This window comes from Protopterus annectens, chromosome 5.part0 (assembly GCF_019279795.1).
Source record: "Protopterus annectens isolate FY-2018-M chromosome 5.part0, PAN1.0, whole genome shotgun sequence".
NCBI classification, from domain to species: domain Eukaryota; kingdom Metazoa; phylum Chordata; order Ceratodontiformes; family Protopteridae; genus Protopterus; species Protopterus annectens.
This window is the reverse complement of record NC_056735.1, coordinates 785,460,112-785,479,230: the sequence shown is the minus strand read 5'-3', so window position 1 is coordinate 785,479,230 and position 19,119 is coordinate 785,460,112.

Genomic DNA, 19,119 nt, shown 5'->3' with positions numbered 1-19,119 from the left:
GAAAGAATATCATGATTTTTGTTTTGTTAGCATTGAGAGTGAGATGTTTGTTTAGCATCCAAGTTTCGGTATTGGAGAAGCCTGTTTGCATTTTCTGAAGGAGTTTGGAGGGAGAGTTTGCCTTACAGATGATTGTGAAATTATCAGCATACTGGATCAGTGTAGCATTATTGATGGATTTGTGAAAGTTATTAATGAAAACATTGAAAAGTAAGGGGCCGAGAATAGAGCCTTGGGGGATGCTGGAGGGATTGTTGAGAAAGGATGAAGTGGAATTTTTCCATTTAATAGCTTGCTGTCTATTGGAGAGATAGCTTATAAACCAAGCTATGGAGGAAGGAGAGAAACTGAGGGAGGAAAGTTGAGATAAGAGTAGAGGATGTGAGATAGTGTCAAAGACTTTGGAGAGATCAAAGTAAAGGCTGGATATGATTTTCCCAAAGTCACGAGCACAATTAATAATGTCAAGGAAGGACACAAAAGCATTGGTAGTGCTGTGGCCAGGCCTGAAACCATGTTCTGTTGGGGTAGGAAGATGACTGAATGTTAGGTATGGCAAGAGCTGGTGATGAATGCACTTTTCAAGGATTTTAGAAAGAGGTGAGGGAATAGCTATAGGACAGAAGTTAGTAGTGTCTATGTTATTGCCACCTTTGTGGAGAAGGGTGACAAAAGCTTTTTTCCAGAGTGAGGGGATATAGGCTTCTTGGATGGACCTGGTGATAAGAATGGAAATGGGGAGGGCAATGCTGTCTGCAGCCATCTTAAGGAAGGATGTAGGCAGATTATCAGGAGCATAGGAGCAAGGCTTTAGTTTAAGGAGGAGTTTTTTATGCTGCTGGTGGGGATAGGTTTAAGACTGAAAGGTAGTGTTAGAGGGAAAAGCAGTGGATGGGGGACTATGAGAGGGAGAGAAGATGGGAACATTTGCGGTCAGTTTGGCTATGCAGTCAACAAAAAAGGTGTTGAAATTAGATGTAATTTCATGGTCTGGGGATTTGGGGTTAGGCCATGGATTGTCTTTTCTACCACAGTTTAGAAGGGAGTAAATGCATTTCCAGAACATTTTGGTGTTGGAATTATGTTCTGATTGGAGCTTGGAGCAATAAGTTTTGCAGTCTTTAGTTATTAGTTTTTTCACTGAGTTTCAGAGTTGTTTGAATTCGATTAGATAATTTGTTAACTTATTTTTTTTTTGGCATTGCTTCCAACATTTGTTTCTGAGATGCATTAGATTTTTCTGGTTTCTTTAGATAGTCAGGGAGCAGTTTTGGCTTTTTTTTTTTGTTCTAAGAGTGCCTAGGCTGATTAATATGTCTAGGAAGGTTTTGTTGAATTAATTAGTTGCACTGTCCAGACGCAGAGTCTTTAGTTGGGCCCAATTGATTTTTTTCAGACAGTCGGAAAATGTCTGTGGATTGAAGTTGGTGTGATTACAAGTTGGAATGTATTGATATTGTATTTGGACAGAAGAGGCACACTGGAGGGCATATGCTGGTAGGTGGTTGCCAAGGGGATCAGGTATAATTCTGCTGTTTGAGATTAGAAACTAGAGAGGCAAGCAGTGGAAAACTATCAGTGAAGACCTCAGAGGGGAGGTGTTTAATAATACAAACTCTACCTGTAAAGTGAAGGATAAATGAGAAAGCAAAGTTTATTAAGGTTGGGAGTGTGTCTTCACATTGACTTGCTTATTAGTAACCAGTTTTTGCACAGATTAGAGTAAGGAGATACATTGGCAATGAAAGGGAATCTATAGAGATTCAAATAAACAGATGGGGCTCAAGTGATATAAAACTAAAACAAACAGCATTGAAAGGGCTGCTCAAGGGTTATTTTTAATTACAGAGAATAGGAAGGATCTGAATTAAGTGTATACTGTCCAGTGGGGAGAGGACATAAGGCTCAAAAACTCAGTATTATAGTGTTATAGTTTATAGAGAAATTAAAGGTACGTTAGTACAATACAAACAGGAAACGCAATATGAAGTGAGAGAAAAGCAGGCTTATGGTATGTTTAGAGAGAAAGCCAGGGGAGCAAAATTGGTAGACGTAAGGAAGTGAGTGAAGAAGGGAGAGTAAGTGTTAAATAACATATGATATGACTTTCTCAAAATTTTTATGGCGGATTGGGTCAGTTGTGTAATTTTAATATATGACCTAAGACGAAGTTAACTGTTGAGGACGGCTACGATGTATTGTATTTTGTTTAATATTAAGATTATTCCAGCATTTTACATCTGGGTATTATGTAATGCTGTCTAATATAGTCTGTTATTTTTTTTTAGTCATGATGAAAATTAGAATTTACATGTTTCGGGCTTTTAAAAAAAAGTAATGTTTCAGAAACTTTTTCTGAACTAAACCAGAGATCACACTACTGAAATATTGTAATTAATCTATTCAGTTAGCTTATATATTTAATTGCTTAAAATATTCTTTAGTTAGAATTGTTTTTAATTAATGTAATCTATTCATATATATTTTGTCAAATAGACTCTATCTTAGATTAGTTTCTATACACCATATTTATTTATGTTCTATCCCAACTATATATGAGAGCTTTAGTGCAGTGTGATAGGGGCCTGGTATGACTGGATGTTGGAAATTTTTTTTTTTGTATATATGTAAAATAGTGTTAGATGTAGTACTGTGGAAGGTATTAAATTTAGGGGTTTACTTATCTCTTCTACGAATTTTAATATTTACAGAACTATTAGTAATTGGGTTTCTCTCACTTAAGGGGTATTGGTGGTTAGGCACTGGGGTTTGGCTGAGAGAATACTCTTTATTTCATACTTGGGTAAATTTGATTGTCTTATGTAAAAAACAAAATGGGTTCACCATACATGTAAGTTATGCACATTTCCTTTCTATATTCAATGTATGTCTTTTTTGTATTTCTAATGTTTGTTATTTATATAATAGTCCCAGAGGTCTCATGAAAATATTAAACATCTTATTTCTTTTTGATTTATAATAATACAATGTTAAATTTAATGAAATGTCATGGTATATAGATTCATGGAATGTTAGAGGCATACGCAATACAGCGAAAATGAAACTTCTGATGCATCTTTTGTTTAAAGCACAAGCAAATGTCTATTTTTTGCAGGAAACTCATTTACTCATGGAAGATTGGTCGAAACATTTGAAAAAAAGTTGGATAAGAAATATTATTGCTGCTGGGAATAGTAGCAACTCCAGGGGTGTAGCCATATTAATCAAAAAAGATTTTCAAGGGGCTATAAATGAGGTTAAGTCAGACCTAAATGGCAGATGGTGTTATTTTACTTCTACTCTTCCATATTCTAACAGACCAGTTTTATTTTTAAATATTTATGGACCATGTTCAAAACAACAAATTTTTATAATGGAATTACACAATATTCTTAATACATTTCAAAATTATCACTTTATTGTGGGGGGGGGATTGGAATGTAATTTTAGATCCGGTAATAGATCGCACAAGTAAGTCTTTTGTGTATAATACTCAAGCCTCACTGGCTCTTGGTGAATTAATAGCTGATTTTAATCTTATAGACACAATAGCTTTCAGTAAGATTTCGTCTAAGGAGAAAATATATACATATTATTCAAAATGTTACAAATCCTGGTCACGGTTAGATTTATTCCTGATATCTGAATCCTTCACAAATTTTGATATCAAATTTTCTATAGATCTATAGATCCTAGATTTTTCTCTGACCACGCTAAAATTTCTCTATCTATTACATTTACTTCAGAGAGGATTTTAAAATCTACATGCAACAACTGGTCATTGAACAATAACTTATTAAATAATAGTGATATAATTAAAGATACAAAGGAGATGTTGGTGGATTTTGACTTTAATCTTCATCTTATAGACTTACCATTTGATATCCAATGGGCGGCTTTTAAAGCCAAGCTGAGAGGCTATTTAATTAGTAAAGCTTCTTTTTTTAAAAAATCCTATCAGTCAAAAGAACTTACTTTAAAATCAAAACTTTTGATGTTGGAGAGACAACAGAGATTAAAACTGGATTCAGATTTAGAAAAACTATTAATGGACACTCAAAAAGAACTTTTGGATCTACATCAGCAAAACTACTCTTTACACGAACAGAGACTTATTGCTATATATTCAGAGTGGGCCCAAATTCCTTCTAAAACTCTAGCAAGAATCATTAAAACTAAACAAGATTCCTTGAGAATTCCTATGTTACAATATCAAAACAATATTTATAATTCTGATGCAGAAATAATGCAGTTGTTTTACTCCCTTTACTCTGAAATCTATTATAGTAATGAATCTGGACCATCTAAATTGCATATGGCTAAATTTTTAGAGTATTACATTTCCTTCCCTAAATGATGATCAAATAGAGATGTTATCATCTCCCTTGAAAATTCATGAGATTCATCAGGTTATTTCTAATCTCAAGGCTCATAAGTCTCCTGGCCCAGATGGATATACTACAAATTTCTTTAAAGCTTTCAAATTAATAATTTCTCCTATCCTTTAAAAATTGTTTAATTTCATAATTGTCAGTGGTATTACTGATCTGCATTGGAACATTTTGAAAATAATTTTGATTTCAAAAAATAAGCATTATAAAGCTGACCCACATAACTATAGACCCATATCTTTAATTAATGTAGATATAAAGATCTTTGCAGGAGTACTTGCTAATAGACTTAAAAAAGTTATGCCATTTATAATTTCATCAGATCAAGCTGGCTTTATGAGTCACAGACATGCTTGGGATAACACTTTAACTCTGGATGCACTTCTTCAATTGACAAAGAAAGAACGTAATCCAATGTATGCTTTTATCATTAGATGCTTCTAAAGCATTTGATAGGGTTAACTGGGACTTTTTATTTCTTACATTATCCCACTTTAATATTCCCAAATTTTATATTGATATGATTATGAAACTATATGGGAATTCATCTACTTTCATATATGTAAATAAAAAGATGTCCAAGCCAATTAAAATTACAAATGGAACAAGACAAGGGTGTCCTCTTTCTCCCTTTTTATTTAATATTTTTATTGAACCATTTTTTTTTGTATCTAGCTCAAAATACGTATCACTCTATACCAAGATTTTTAAAGAATAATATATTGTTTTCAGCTTTTGCAGATGATGTTAATTTATATTTTCAATGTCCTAATACAGATCTTTCTAAAATTATAAATGCAATTGACACCTTCTCTAATTCTTCTAATTATCAGGTTAATCATGAAAAATCAAGTATTTTTCCCATCAATCTGACATATCATAAAGCTACCTTCTTTCCGTATTCATCTTTTGGAATTTCCTTTAATCTTAAATATTTGGGTATACATTTTGATCACAACCATGATTCTATGTTACAGAATAATTTTCTAAAAGCTTGGTCTAATATTATTCAAGATTTGCATAGATGGAAGCTCTTAAACTTATCCTTGCTTTCTAAAGCTGCTGTGATTAAGATGAATGTGCTGCCTAGACTTTTGTATCATTTCTATGCTTCAGATCTCAATATCCCAAATAATATGTTTTCTAGGATAGATAAGGAATTAGCTAAATTTATGTGGTTTCCAAAATCAGTTAAAATCTCTTATACAAAACTCTCTTATCCTAAATCTAGAGGAGGCCTAAACTTACCTAACTTGCACCTTTACTACAAGATTATATGTGCTAATAGACTTTTAATGATTTCTAATTTAAGTTTAGAAACATACAAAGTTACTCCAATTTGGTTGAGAATATGGCATCAACATGTTCTTACTAAAGGAATTAATCCAAAGTCTCTTCCATTTCTCTCTGTAATAACTTGTAATAAGTATAAGATTTCATCAACTTTAAAATATAAGATAATGATTTTTCAAAGTTTAATAAAATCCATTAATATACAGGATGCTTTACTCTATCTTCAACCTTTACATCTTAATCCAAATTTTAAAATTGATAATCTATTAATAGATCTTTCTAATTTTCCATTGATTAAAGATATTCTGGTATGGGATATTATTAAATATAGAGATATGTCATTGGTAGATATAAGGAAATTGTACAAAGCAAACTGTAGATATACAGCTATGTGGCGTCAGTTGAGAGAAATAACATATATGACATTTTCAAATACTGCTAAGTCCCAAGACATTAAAATACTAATGGAGATCTTGAATACGATCTCTAGTTCGGATAAAATGTTATCTAAATCGTACGTTCTGATAAATTGTAGGTTACATGATTCGGTCTGTCTCTTCTCAAAGTATTGGGACAAGCAAATAAACTCATTAACTATTGAAGGTAAAATGTCTGCCATAAAAAGGACTTTAGAGTTATCTCCTTTTAAGAAACTTTTATATACTCAATTGATGATCTTTAATAACTCCTATTATACACCCTCCAGACTGAATGAATTTAACTCTAAAAATTCTTCTTTATGTAATTGTTGCTCTTCTTCTAAGGCTGATATTATACATATATTCTGGTTTTGTGACCAGACCCACAAATTATGGTGTTCTTTAAAAGTACGTTTGGAAAAGATGGGATATCAGAAATCAACCCTTTCCTGGGAAGTGGCATTACTCCATATATCTAATTTAAGAATACCTAAAATAAAATTTCATGTTCTCATTTTTATTTGCTCACTTATTAAACTTTATATTACATTAAACTGGTTAGATTGCTCCAAGCTTTCATGGAATGGTTTTAGAGCAATGGCATTGAATTACATTGCAGTACATAAACTTATAATTAGAGGAACTAAGAAAAAAGTTTATTTTAAGAAACTCTGGGAAGACCTTATGAATTTATTATCCGATAAATAATTTCATTTATAAATGCAACTTGCAAGAAGACTTTGGTGAACCTTTACCCATTGTGTTACATGTTTTATTTTTTAAACTATCATTTATACAACACCTTTTTGATTTTGTTCATATTTTATAGTAGTTGTAGTAGTTTGTGTAATTTTTTGTTCATGTTTTAGATATTTGCAGCTTTAATCTTGTTTTTTTTTTCTTTTCTTCATGTATAAAAGTTGTTATAATATGTAAGTCTGTACATTATTGTTCAATGACTCTTTGTACTGCTTTATAAATGTTTTTTTCAAAATTAATAAAAAGTTTATTGAGAAAAAAAAAGAAGGGAGAGTAAGTAGATGTAAGGTATTAATAGGTATTTGTTCACATTTAGGAATATACTGTGTGTGTGTGTGTGTGTGTGTGTGTGTGTGTGTGTGTGTGTGTGCGTGTGCGTGTGCGTGTGCGTGTGCGTGTGTGTGTGCGTGTGCGTGTGCGTGTGTGTGCGTGTGTGTGTGTGTGTATATATATATATATGTATATATATATATATATATATATATATATATATATATATATAGATCTAACTCTACTGAAATCCCACTTCATCAAACTTCATAACAACGGGACAAAGTTGCCGAACGAAGATGTAGTTTCATGAACACATGGATCACCATAAAATAACTCCAAGAAATGAACTACTTCTCCAGCAACACTTCAACAACAAACTGAAGCAACTCAAACCCCGCCAAGTGGGGTCACATCACCCCACACCCCCCTTACTAAATATACCAAATCTGAGATCACACTATAGTGGAGAAAAGGCAAAGTTCACCATGGTGGACAAGTGGTTCATTATATTATATATATATATATATATATATATATATATATATAGAGAGAGAGAGAGAGAGAGAGAGTTTCTTTTGATCTGGTAAACTTTTAAGTTATTTGATTTCTGACTCTTCATATTTTGTACACATCTTCCCTAGTCATCCAGGTTACATTTGAAAAGGCCCAAATATACTGATTTATTTTATTTATTAACATTTTATTAACATTTGTTGACCGGGAAAGTCCACTGGGTCAGAAACCCATTTTCAGCGGAGGGCCAGGGAGAAAAGCTCCACAATACATTACAGTGATAACAAGTTTGACATAGGCTTTAAAAGTGTTACATGTTAAAAATGTTAGTAATTCAGAGAAAAGAACTATATGTCTACAATACTATTTACAGGATTTACAGAAGTCTAGATACAATTTACAAGATTTACAGAAGTCTTCACAAGATGAAAGAGTAAAAGCACATTTCAAGTAACAGATTTGCAGGAGTTTACTTTATTCGATATTGGAGAAACATGGGGTTTGATACAGTACTATCTATGTTAAGAATACACTATACTGTATAGAGCTAATTATTGAATGGTATTTATGAAAGACTGGGTTTACATAGATACGCCAACCCAATGAATGGCAAATGTGCTTATTATTTTTTTTAAGGAGGTTTGTTTCTGAGGTAGGTGCAGTATGGATTATTTAGATAATGTGTTTTTAGAGGTCTTTTAAAGGTTTTTGGGTGGTCAGTTTGGGTTGTTTCAGATGGAAGGTTATTCCAAAGTTTGGCTATAGAGTGGGAGAACAGGCATTGACTGCCTCTTTTGTTGGGTTTTGTTACTGGGAGCAAGGGTTTACAGGAAGATCTTAGTGTTCTAGTAGGGGTATATGTTTGTAGGATTGCTTTTAGAGTTGTGCATGCATTAGGTTTACTGATAAATTTGTAAGCTAAGGTTAGTTGGGCATATTTTAGATTGTGGGATAATTCTAGCCATTTTAGTTCTGTGATTGCTAGGCAGTGATGAGAACGGTATTTTTTTGGAGGTAAATTTGGCTATTTTATTGTAGCAGGATTGTAGTTTATTACTAAGGGTTGAGTGAAAATTGCTAAAAATGGCACTACCATATAAGAGGGAAAGGATGAGTAGGGTATTAGCTAGTTTTATTTTGGTATATTTATCCATGAAGAGCTTATGGCGATATAGTTTGCCTAGTTTGAAATGGGTTTTCTTTATTACATTCAGGATGTGTTGTTTATAAGTGAGTTTATCTATTTTTATGCCTAGTAGTTTGATTGTATTTACTAGTTTCATTTCTATGCCATCTTTAGTAAGGATTTTGAAGTCAGCGTGACAGGTGATTTTGAAGAAAATAGTAAAGGTTTAGTCTTTTTGGGGTTTAGCATAAGTTGTGCATTAATTAGCCATGATTCGATAGAAGTAAAGGCTTGTTGTGTGACTGAGGAGATCTGAGAATTTTTTGGAGGTTGATATCAGAGTTGAAATGTCCTCATATTGGATGAGATTCTGGATTTGGAGGGCTTTGTGCAGGTCATTGATAAAAATATTAAACATTACTGGACCTAAAATGGATCTCTTGTGGTACTCCTATATTGTTGGGTTGGTATTCAGATTGTACATTTAGCCATCTTACTGACTATTCCCTGTTTTATAAGTAAGATGAAAACCAGTTTAGGGTTCTTGGAACAGCCTAGTTTTGATAGTTGACTTAATAGCTTAGTATGTGAGACTGTATTGAATGCCTTAGATAGGTCCAGTAGGATTACAGAGGTAGGATGCCCTGTATCTAAGGCTTTGTTGATGGTGTCATTGAAGGAGTGAAGGACAGTGATAGTGCTATGGCCTGGCCAGAAACCGTGTTGGGTGGGGGACAGAAGAGCATTACAAGAAAGGTGGTTAAGTAGTTGTGAGTGAACACATTTTTCCAAGATTTTTGATAGAGGGGAGAGTATAGAGATAGGGCGGTAGTTAGAAAGATCATGGGAGTTTCCTCCTTTATGCAGTGGGGTAATGATAGATTTTTTCTATAGAAGAGGAACATAGGATTCAGAGAGAGAGCAATTTATAAGGATTGAGACTGGGTAGGCTATTGCAATAACAGTTAGTTGCAGGTATTCTGGGGGGAAGTTTATCTCTAGATAGTGTGCAAGGTTTGAGATGTTTTCAGAATTTCAGGGTGAGGGAGGTGGGTACAGGCTGGATAGTGAAAGAGTTGGCTGTTTGAGAATGAATATACTCTATAGGGGAGGGAGTGTGTTCAGTAGGTTGGGGGAGAGTATGAGTTAGAGGTGGATGAGCAATCTTTGAGTAGTTTTTGAAAGGTGGAAATGAAATGGGTATTAAAATATTGAGAAATTTGTTGAGGTGTTTTTTCTGGTGGTGAGGATGGATTTTGGACTGTGCCTGTATTTAGAAGAGATGAGACAGATTTCCAAAAAAATTTGGGATTGTTCTGTGAGGTAGGTAGATAGTTTAGTGGAAAAGTAATCCCTTTTGTCCAGAATCACTAGTTTTTTTTTGCTTTGTTACGGAGCTGTTTGTAGCAACGTTCATTTTGTTTTGTTCTTTCAGACATGTTTTCCATGCTTTGTTTCTAAGAATGATATTTTGTTTAGTTTGTTTTGTTAACCATGGGGCATGGCTAGTTTTGGTCCTTTTTGTATGCATTGAAGCTAGGCTATTTAGAGTATCTAGAAAGAGTTTGTTAAAATAGTCAACGGCTTTGTCTATGGGGGAGTATTTTTAATGGGTTCCAGTTTTGGCAGTTTAGGATACTTATAAACTTATTTGGATCAAAGTGGGCAAGGTTCCTTGATGTTCTATATGTGTGTGTTTTAATTGTATGAGGGTGAGTCCTATAGGTATATGCTGGGAGGTGGTCACTTAGTGTGTTTGGTAAGGTGCCTGAGTTTGAATAGTTCTGAGGTTGGTTAACCAGTATCCAGTCTAGGGTTGACTCACAGTGTGTTGATAGACCATGAGTAGGGGTAGTGACAATTTGAGTAAAACTATGGAGGTTTATGCTGTTTGCTTGGGAGGGGGTGTCTAAGTTTAGCCAATTAAAGTTGGTGTCCCCTAGAATTATAATTTCATGGAGTATATTATGATTTATCCAAGATAAAAAGTCTTCCAGTATATGAACATTGTGGCTTGGAGGAATATAAATTACTGCTATGCATATTTATCTGTTTCTATTTGTGTGGTGTGGTAAGTAGGATTTCAAGTTTTCAAGGGAGGGGAGGGGTTTTGAACAGGTTATTTGTATTGAGTTCCCATATATTAATGCTACACCACCTCCCCCCTGTTTATGAAATACTATCATATTTTCCAGGTTACCAGGTCAATACATGCATAGATGGTCTCTTCTCAGTGTTTATTATAGGCCTTCCAGGCCACCTGATGTGCTGTCTATTAGGAAAATCTGTGCACTTTTATCCTGCCTCTGGAAGAGGTTTTATGTGTATTCTTTCTTCAGTGGGTGGGGAAAAAAGGTGAAACTTGCTTAGTACCCAGATGTTTCAGCATGTTGTTGCTTTACATTCATTAACATACCCTGCCAAAATCCCTCCCGTTGCTATTCTGTTAGATATACTTGGTGGTCACTTGCCACAGATGCTTCAGATACCCCTTCACCACCATAATGGAAATTTACCTTCAGCTCCCCCACCCTATTCTTTCCTCATTTTTTTTTTATTTTTCAAATACAGTTGAATAAATTCCATAGTATTTGTATATAGCATATTCAATAACTATGTACACTATTTACATCAGCCTGACACTATAACAGAGCTCAATATATACAATTACTTTATAGGCATAACAATCCAGTTATCAGAGTGTATCTGTTTAGTTATTGTAAAGTGTTAATTAATGATAAGACTTTTTCCATGGATTGTTAATAAATGGCTTAGGATGAATCCTTAATTCCTTAATTTTAATTTCCAACAATGCTGTGGTCTTCAGTAGACTGTAACAGTCTTCCAAAGTCGGTATTGTGTTTGCATTCCATCTTCTTGTTATACACTTCCTTGAGATTGCAAGTATTGTCCAAAATAGATACATATTTGACTCAGTCAAATGAGGACTTTCATACACATTTAATAATACTAGAGCTTTAGATAACTTAAATAATTCATTAAATAAACTTGTAAAAAGTTTTTAATACCATTCCAAAATGTGATTTCAATCTGCACTGTGTATTTGCTCATATCTCCAACATATTCCCTTTGTGGAATAATTAATTTTAGTAATGTTATCTGGAGTTAAGAATGCTCTGTGCAAGCATTTCCAATTAAAAACTTCCCAGTATTGTGTAAAGGATGTATGTTTTATTGATAATAAAACATTGGATTTAATTTCTTCAGTTAGCTGTAATGAGTGTCCTTTTGTTATATAATTCCAATATGAGGATTTGGGTATTGTTTTATAATTTATCAATATCTTGTAAAATTTTGAAATACTATTTCCCATGTCATAATCATTATATATGATTTCATATAGGTATTTTGTAAGTTTAGGTATTTCTTTAAATGAAGAATTACTAATTATTCTGCATAAATCTTTCAAATAGATCATAATGCTTTGCATAGTTAGCCAATCTTGTTGTGGAATTTTGTATGTTGTTTCTATTGTTTGCATATCTAGAACTTTTAGTTGTTTGACACATTGAAACCAACAAACAAATCCTTTCTTTTCCCAGGAAATTAATTATTTCTCTATATTTTATGTGGATAGTTCTTTGTAACTATGAATGGTGTTAAAAGATCAAACCAGATATTTAAATCTATATTTACATTAATCATTTTCCCAAATGAGTCAATGCAATAATTAATCATACGAGTTTTAGTGGGCTTAGTTATGTTATATTGCATACTAATAGATATGCGCCATGGCAAATTGTTTTTATCTATTTGAAATTTTTTTTGTAAATCAAATTAATTTATTGATATTACAGTTAGTAATTCTTTCCAATTTGCAGAATAATTTGTACTTATCCAGTTTGAGATTGTTTTAGATGTTGATGCTTTTATATATGTTTCTATATCAGGAAAGTTTAATCATCCCTGTTTCCATGGTCTGATATGATGTGTTAAAGCTATTCTGTTTCTTTTGGGAAACCATAACAATTTTATTAGGCATGAGTTTATTTCTTTGAGTATATTCCTTTCTGGTTACAGTTGTATTGCCAAAGCTATATATAGAATATTGGGTAGTAAAACCATTTTTATTAACTGTAATCTATCTTCAAATGTTAATATTATTTTGTTTTACATTTCCACAGAGATTTTAATTGCATTGATGATATTATTGTAGTTTTTTTAGACTAATTCATTATTATCCTTGCATAACTCAGTTCCTAGATATTTTAAGGTAGATTCTTGTTTCCCCATAATGGGATTCCCCGTCATCTTTTTTTATTTAAAAATAAAAATTTAGATTTTGATTTATTGAAATAGAGTCCCGAAGTCATGTAAAATGTGTCAAATAAAATTTCTAATTCTTCTAATGTTTCTTTTGCATTGGATAATGTTAATAATATGTCATCAGCGAAGAGCATTACTTTAGAATTGTATTGTTTATAATCATCTACTCCTTTGATTTTTGTATTGTTACATAATGAATCTGCCAATATTTAAATAGCCAAAACAAATAGAATCGGTGATGTGGACAATCCTTGTTTAGTACCCTTTATTATATGCATACATTCAGAGGTAAAAGGACCTAGCTTAATATACATTAAATTATTTGTGTGTGTGTGTATATATATATATATATATATATATATATATATATATATATATATATATATATATATATATATATATATATATATATATATATATATATATATACATATATATATATATATATATATATATATATATATGGTTTACTATTAAAATTTCGAACGGCACTCCGTCGACTGTGCTATAGTTGGCAACGGAAGTTCGAAAACGTCGAATGTCAAAGTAAAAAAATCAATCTAGGAACGGTTTTAACATGGGTCGAGGTAGGTGTTCAGTATTATTCTGAACTACAAACATCTCCCCTACCTCGACCCATGTTAAAACCCATTCCTAGATTGTTTTTTTTGAGTTCGCAATTATCATTTTCGAACTTCCGTGTTCGACTATAGTACAGTCGACGGAGTGCCGTTCGAAATTTTAATAATAAACCTATATATATATATATATATATATATATATATATATATATATATATATATATATATATAATTTTTAGTAGATGAACAAAGGAAGGAGGAAATTCAAATAACACCAGAATATTGAATAAATAGTCCTAATTTAAGGAAGCAAAGGCTTTCTCTATATCTATGCCAATTATGAGTGTTTCTTTATTTTCTTTATTAATATAATCAATAAGAGAAATTATCCTTTTAATATTGTCATGTGTGTGTCTATGGTATTTTCATTATGTTAGTTAATATTGTCATAAATATCTTATGGTCATTATTTAATAATGATATGGGTCTATATGAGGTGCAGAGATTTGGGGATTTGTTTTCCTTTACCATTGATGTGATTAAGGAATATCTCCAAGAGGGTGGTATTAATGCTTGTGACTGAATTTCTAATACAATTTTATGGAAGAAGGATAGTGTCTTTGAAGGCAAAAGTTTATATATTTCCATATTTATGCCAACTATACCTGGAGCTTTATTATTTTTACCCTTTTTTATTGCATCTGAAATTTCTTTGTAGGATATGGGTACTTGCAGATCTAGTTTTAATTTTTCTTTTTTTTATATTAGAACATTTTTCTTCTAGATTAGTTGATTGTTATGTATGTTTATTTTTTGGAAATGTTCCATATAGTGATTTCAATAGGCATCAAGAATGTCACCCATATCCGATACATTTTTCCCTTCTTTTCATGGAAGGTACCTTTAATGTTATTAGCTTTTGATTGTATTTTGATTCTTGTGGATAAATTGTGTAGATATTTGTGAGAAGTGGCCAATGTAATAATTTTTAGGTTTTCTAAAGCTAAACCAGTTTTATGTGTTAGAATTTCATTGCATTTTTTATTTAATACTTCTGCTTTCTTTTTCATCTCCAAATGATTTTGATTTTTTTCAGCTTTTACTGACAAAAGTTTGGATTGTAGATCTAATAATTCAGAATCCCATTCTCTGATTTTTTTTTATACCAACTTAGGGTTTTACCATATATGTAAGCTTTTAATGAGTCCCATATCATTATTTTATTTAACTCTGTGGTGTAATTAATATCTAAGAAGAACTTTAATTCAGATAATAACTAGGGTTTGAACTCTTTAATTTTAGTTGTATATGCTGGAATTCTGGAGTTAAAGATTAATGGTTTGTTCTCATTTTGAAGTTTTAGTATCAATGAATTGTGGTCTGAAAAGGGGCAGGGAGTGATTGAGAAATTAATGATGTTAGAGTATAAGTCATGGGCATCAAATATTTCATCTATTCTAGTTTGGGTACCAAATCTGTGATCTTGATGGGAAAACAACAAAGAGTTATCTTCTTTAAATCTGAAAGTATCTACAAGATGAAATGCTTCTACCCACTTGTTTAAGGCATTTGATACAGCAGATGTACGCAGTGGTCTTTTATTTGTAGCTTCAGAAATATCAAATATACAGTTAAAAATCTCCTCTTAATACTAAATTGCCTTTATAATTATTGGAAATGAAATTCAAGTGTTTTTTAACAGTTCCTTATCCAATGCCTGGGCACCAGTATAGATTGGCTAGGGTCCATATTCTGTTATTATATTTAACTGTTACTAATGTCATAAGGTCTTCTTTATCTTCATACCAATTAATGATTTCTGGGTTAATCACAATTGTTTTCCATAAAATTGTTACCCCTTTTGTCTTTGTCTTATAAGTGGATTATGCCAATATCATATATTCCTTAGGATTCCATGTGTAATTGTCATTTGTTTTGAAATGAGTTTTTGAAGAAAGACAATTTGTGCTTTGTTCATTTTTAAATATTTCAGTAGATTTGATCTCTGGCTAGGATTGTTTAAGCTATTGGTATTTAAAGATAATAAAGTTAAATCAATCTTAGGTTATTTAGACTATGTATTTTTTTTGTTTTATTGTGACTATTAAACATTTTCCTCTGATAACTATAAAGTATATGTTTGAGCTTTTAAAGGAAATTATCAGGTTTATACTTTGAGTGTTTATCAATAAACTAATGTTTTGGTCAGGTATACTAAAACTTTTTTGTTAAATACCAAATTTAAATTAATAAATGTTAACAAAACCAAGATCTGCACTAGCCATGGAATGAAAATCATTCTTAATCTGATGGATAAATCTAAGTCCATCAGATTATCATTCATACCTTGACAATCCAGAACATCTGAGCTTCATAAATTGAATTATCATATGGCGACTATCTGTAATAGAATAAGCACTATTTATATTATTTTGAGCAGATATAGTAGTATTGTAGATTAGACATAATTCTAATACAATATAAATGTCTACATATTGTATAAGAAATTAATATTTACATGAAAGATAGATGATAAGCAATTCAATCATAGTAAAGTAGGAGGTATATATAAAACCTCAGTAAAAGATTATAGCACACAGTTATTTATCATATTCACTCATTGCTGAAGTCATTCAAAACTTATTACTTGATATAAATATATGGTAATAATATTTTTACCTAATGTTTATAATGCAATGCATTTTATTGGATATATCAGAAGTTATATTTCATTGTTTACCAGAATTTAAGTAATCACTTTCTTTGTTGCTAACTTACTTAAAGCATCAAGTTGGTTTTATGTAAATATTGATGAAAGTTAGTGCATTTTAATTATCAGTGCATCCCTTTTCCCCCCATTTCCTACACATAAGGATTTTCATATCTGTCAATTCTTATTATAAAATGAGTGTAATTATAGGTTAAAAACAACAAATTCATTTATTGTGATTAATGATTACATGTTTTCCTTCCATATTCATAAATTGCCATTTTATGGCATATACTGAAAGTTTTTAGATTAAAATGGCAACATTCTATTTTGTATAATCAGCAAAGGTTAAACTGAGTGATTATTGTCAATTTAATATTATTTGTTCAGAATGTGATTGTTACATTCTGTGACATTCCTAGTTCAGGCTTCTATTGTTTCCCTTGAACAACTTTGTCAGTTTGATGTCATGTATAAAACATGAGTTACCTTGGTAAAAGGTTAAGTATTATGCATGGTCAAGATGTGTTACAAAACCACAATTCAAGTTAAAGCAATGATATGAGTCATTATGCGCATTTACCTATATGAGAAAATCATCATGCTTCCCCTTGATGTTCAGTATAGTGTATGTCATTTATGACAAGTTAAAGCAGTAGTGTCATTATACTCAAGCCCATGTTATTAAACTGTCTATTGTCAGTCAATTTAATACTATTTGTTCAGAATATGATTGTTACATTCTGTGACATTTCAAGTTCAGGCTTCTATTGTTTCTCTTGAACAACTTTGTCAGTTTGATGTCATGTATAAAGCATTAGTTACCTTGGTAACCGCTTAAGTATTATATACGGTCAAGATATAGGTTTTTATATTAGTTTTAAATTTTGAAATTATATTTATTTATTTATTTATATAAGCCCATGTATATGTTTTATATGTTTTATATATTTATATATTTGTACATATCAAACATTCATTTATTTTTCTTTGCATACATAAATTGTCTAATATTGTTCATTATTTCATACCTTACACACTATATAATGATTATTAGATAGTTAAATGTATTTTATTTAGGTGAAGTTAGTAAAATGAAGTGTATCTGTCCAGTATATGTGGGCTTGAAATTACTGCATATTAAGCTGCTACTTGAAGAAACTCTGAAGCTCTTTGTTTCATTAAATGCTTAATTGATTAATTGTTTTATTGGTTTTATGATGATGGATTTGATTATATAAGCTCACAGTTTTGTCTTGATGTTATGGTCTGATGAAGCGTATTTAAAATATGCGAAAGCACTTACCGTTTTAAATAAAATTCTATAAGTTTAATAGTTTGGTCGTGGTGAGTCCTAAGTTTTTTACTATCTACATACGGTCAAGATGGGTTACAAAAGCTACAATTCATGTTAAAGCAATTACATGACTTGTTATGCATATTTACTTATATAAGAAAATCATCATGCTTCCCCTTGATGTTCAATGCAGTGTATGTCATTTATGACAAGTTAAGACAGTAGTGTTATTATACACAAGCCCTTTTTATTAAATCCTGTCTTTAATATCTAAATTCAGCAGACTGCTTCATCTTATATGATGATTATATATTTTATGTCTAGATGTATTAAAATCATACATTACATAACTATTTGTGTGTTTGTGTGTGTGTGTGTGTGTGTGTGTGTGTGTGTGTGTGTGTGTGTGTGTGTGTTTTTATCAAGTATCAACTTAATGAGCTAAACAAAGTGTTGGGAGACCATCAGTATGTGTACATGTGGTTTAAAACAGCCCTTTTATTATATATTTTTTTAAAACCAAAAACATCATTGCCGAGAATCATCTTGGAAGCTCCTCAGAGCCATTAAGCATTATTGTCATTCTGTCTCTATTACCATAGCAACCTGGGACCATCTGTTTCTGTTAATGTGTCTGTGTACTACATACCAGAGGCTCATGATGCACCTGAAGCAAAGCTTCACTTCACTGCAACTTCAAGCCTAAATTTCCTCCATTTCAGCGAGGCAGCAGCCAGGAAAAGAGCAGAAAGCAAACAGATCAAAAAAAAAAAAAACTCCCAACAAGCCGCCATAACAAGAGACACACTCCTCCAGCCCTCTAACTTCTCACTCAATAGACATACAGACAAACCAGTCTCTGCCAAAATATCCCAACTCACAGCTCCATCCACCCCCCCCTCTCCTGGATCCAGGCCAAAACACAAAATGTCTCCTCCCAACACACAAGCATCAGTAAACCTCGACCACAAGCTGCAACCCACAGTCTCCCGGAGATGAAAATGGCAGCATACAACAGCCACCAGATACAGCTGCACCCACATACACCATGTCAGGCCCAATCAAACAGCACTCAAAGCCATGATACCCAGCATAATTGACATTATGACAGAATAATAATGACATTTGTACTAGCTGCCAGACACGGCTGCATCTACACACACCATATCAGGATTGATCAAACAGCACTCAAAGCTATGATGTCTGCCATCATTTATATTAACTATATTTAGACAGAGTAATGATGACATTTGTACTAAGAGCTTGCTACTATTATTTAACCAGGATATACATGACATTTCTAAATCAGACTTTAACTGAAGAAGGCATTAGTCTCCATGACAGGATTTTGTTTTTCAAAACTCTTTACTGTTACTGCTATTATATATGATGTTAGTTTGTTACATTTGAGTCTGAACTCTGATGAATGGTACCCTGTTGAATTAGTTAATTAATTACTTAAATTATTAT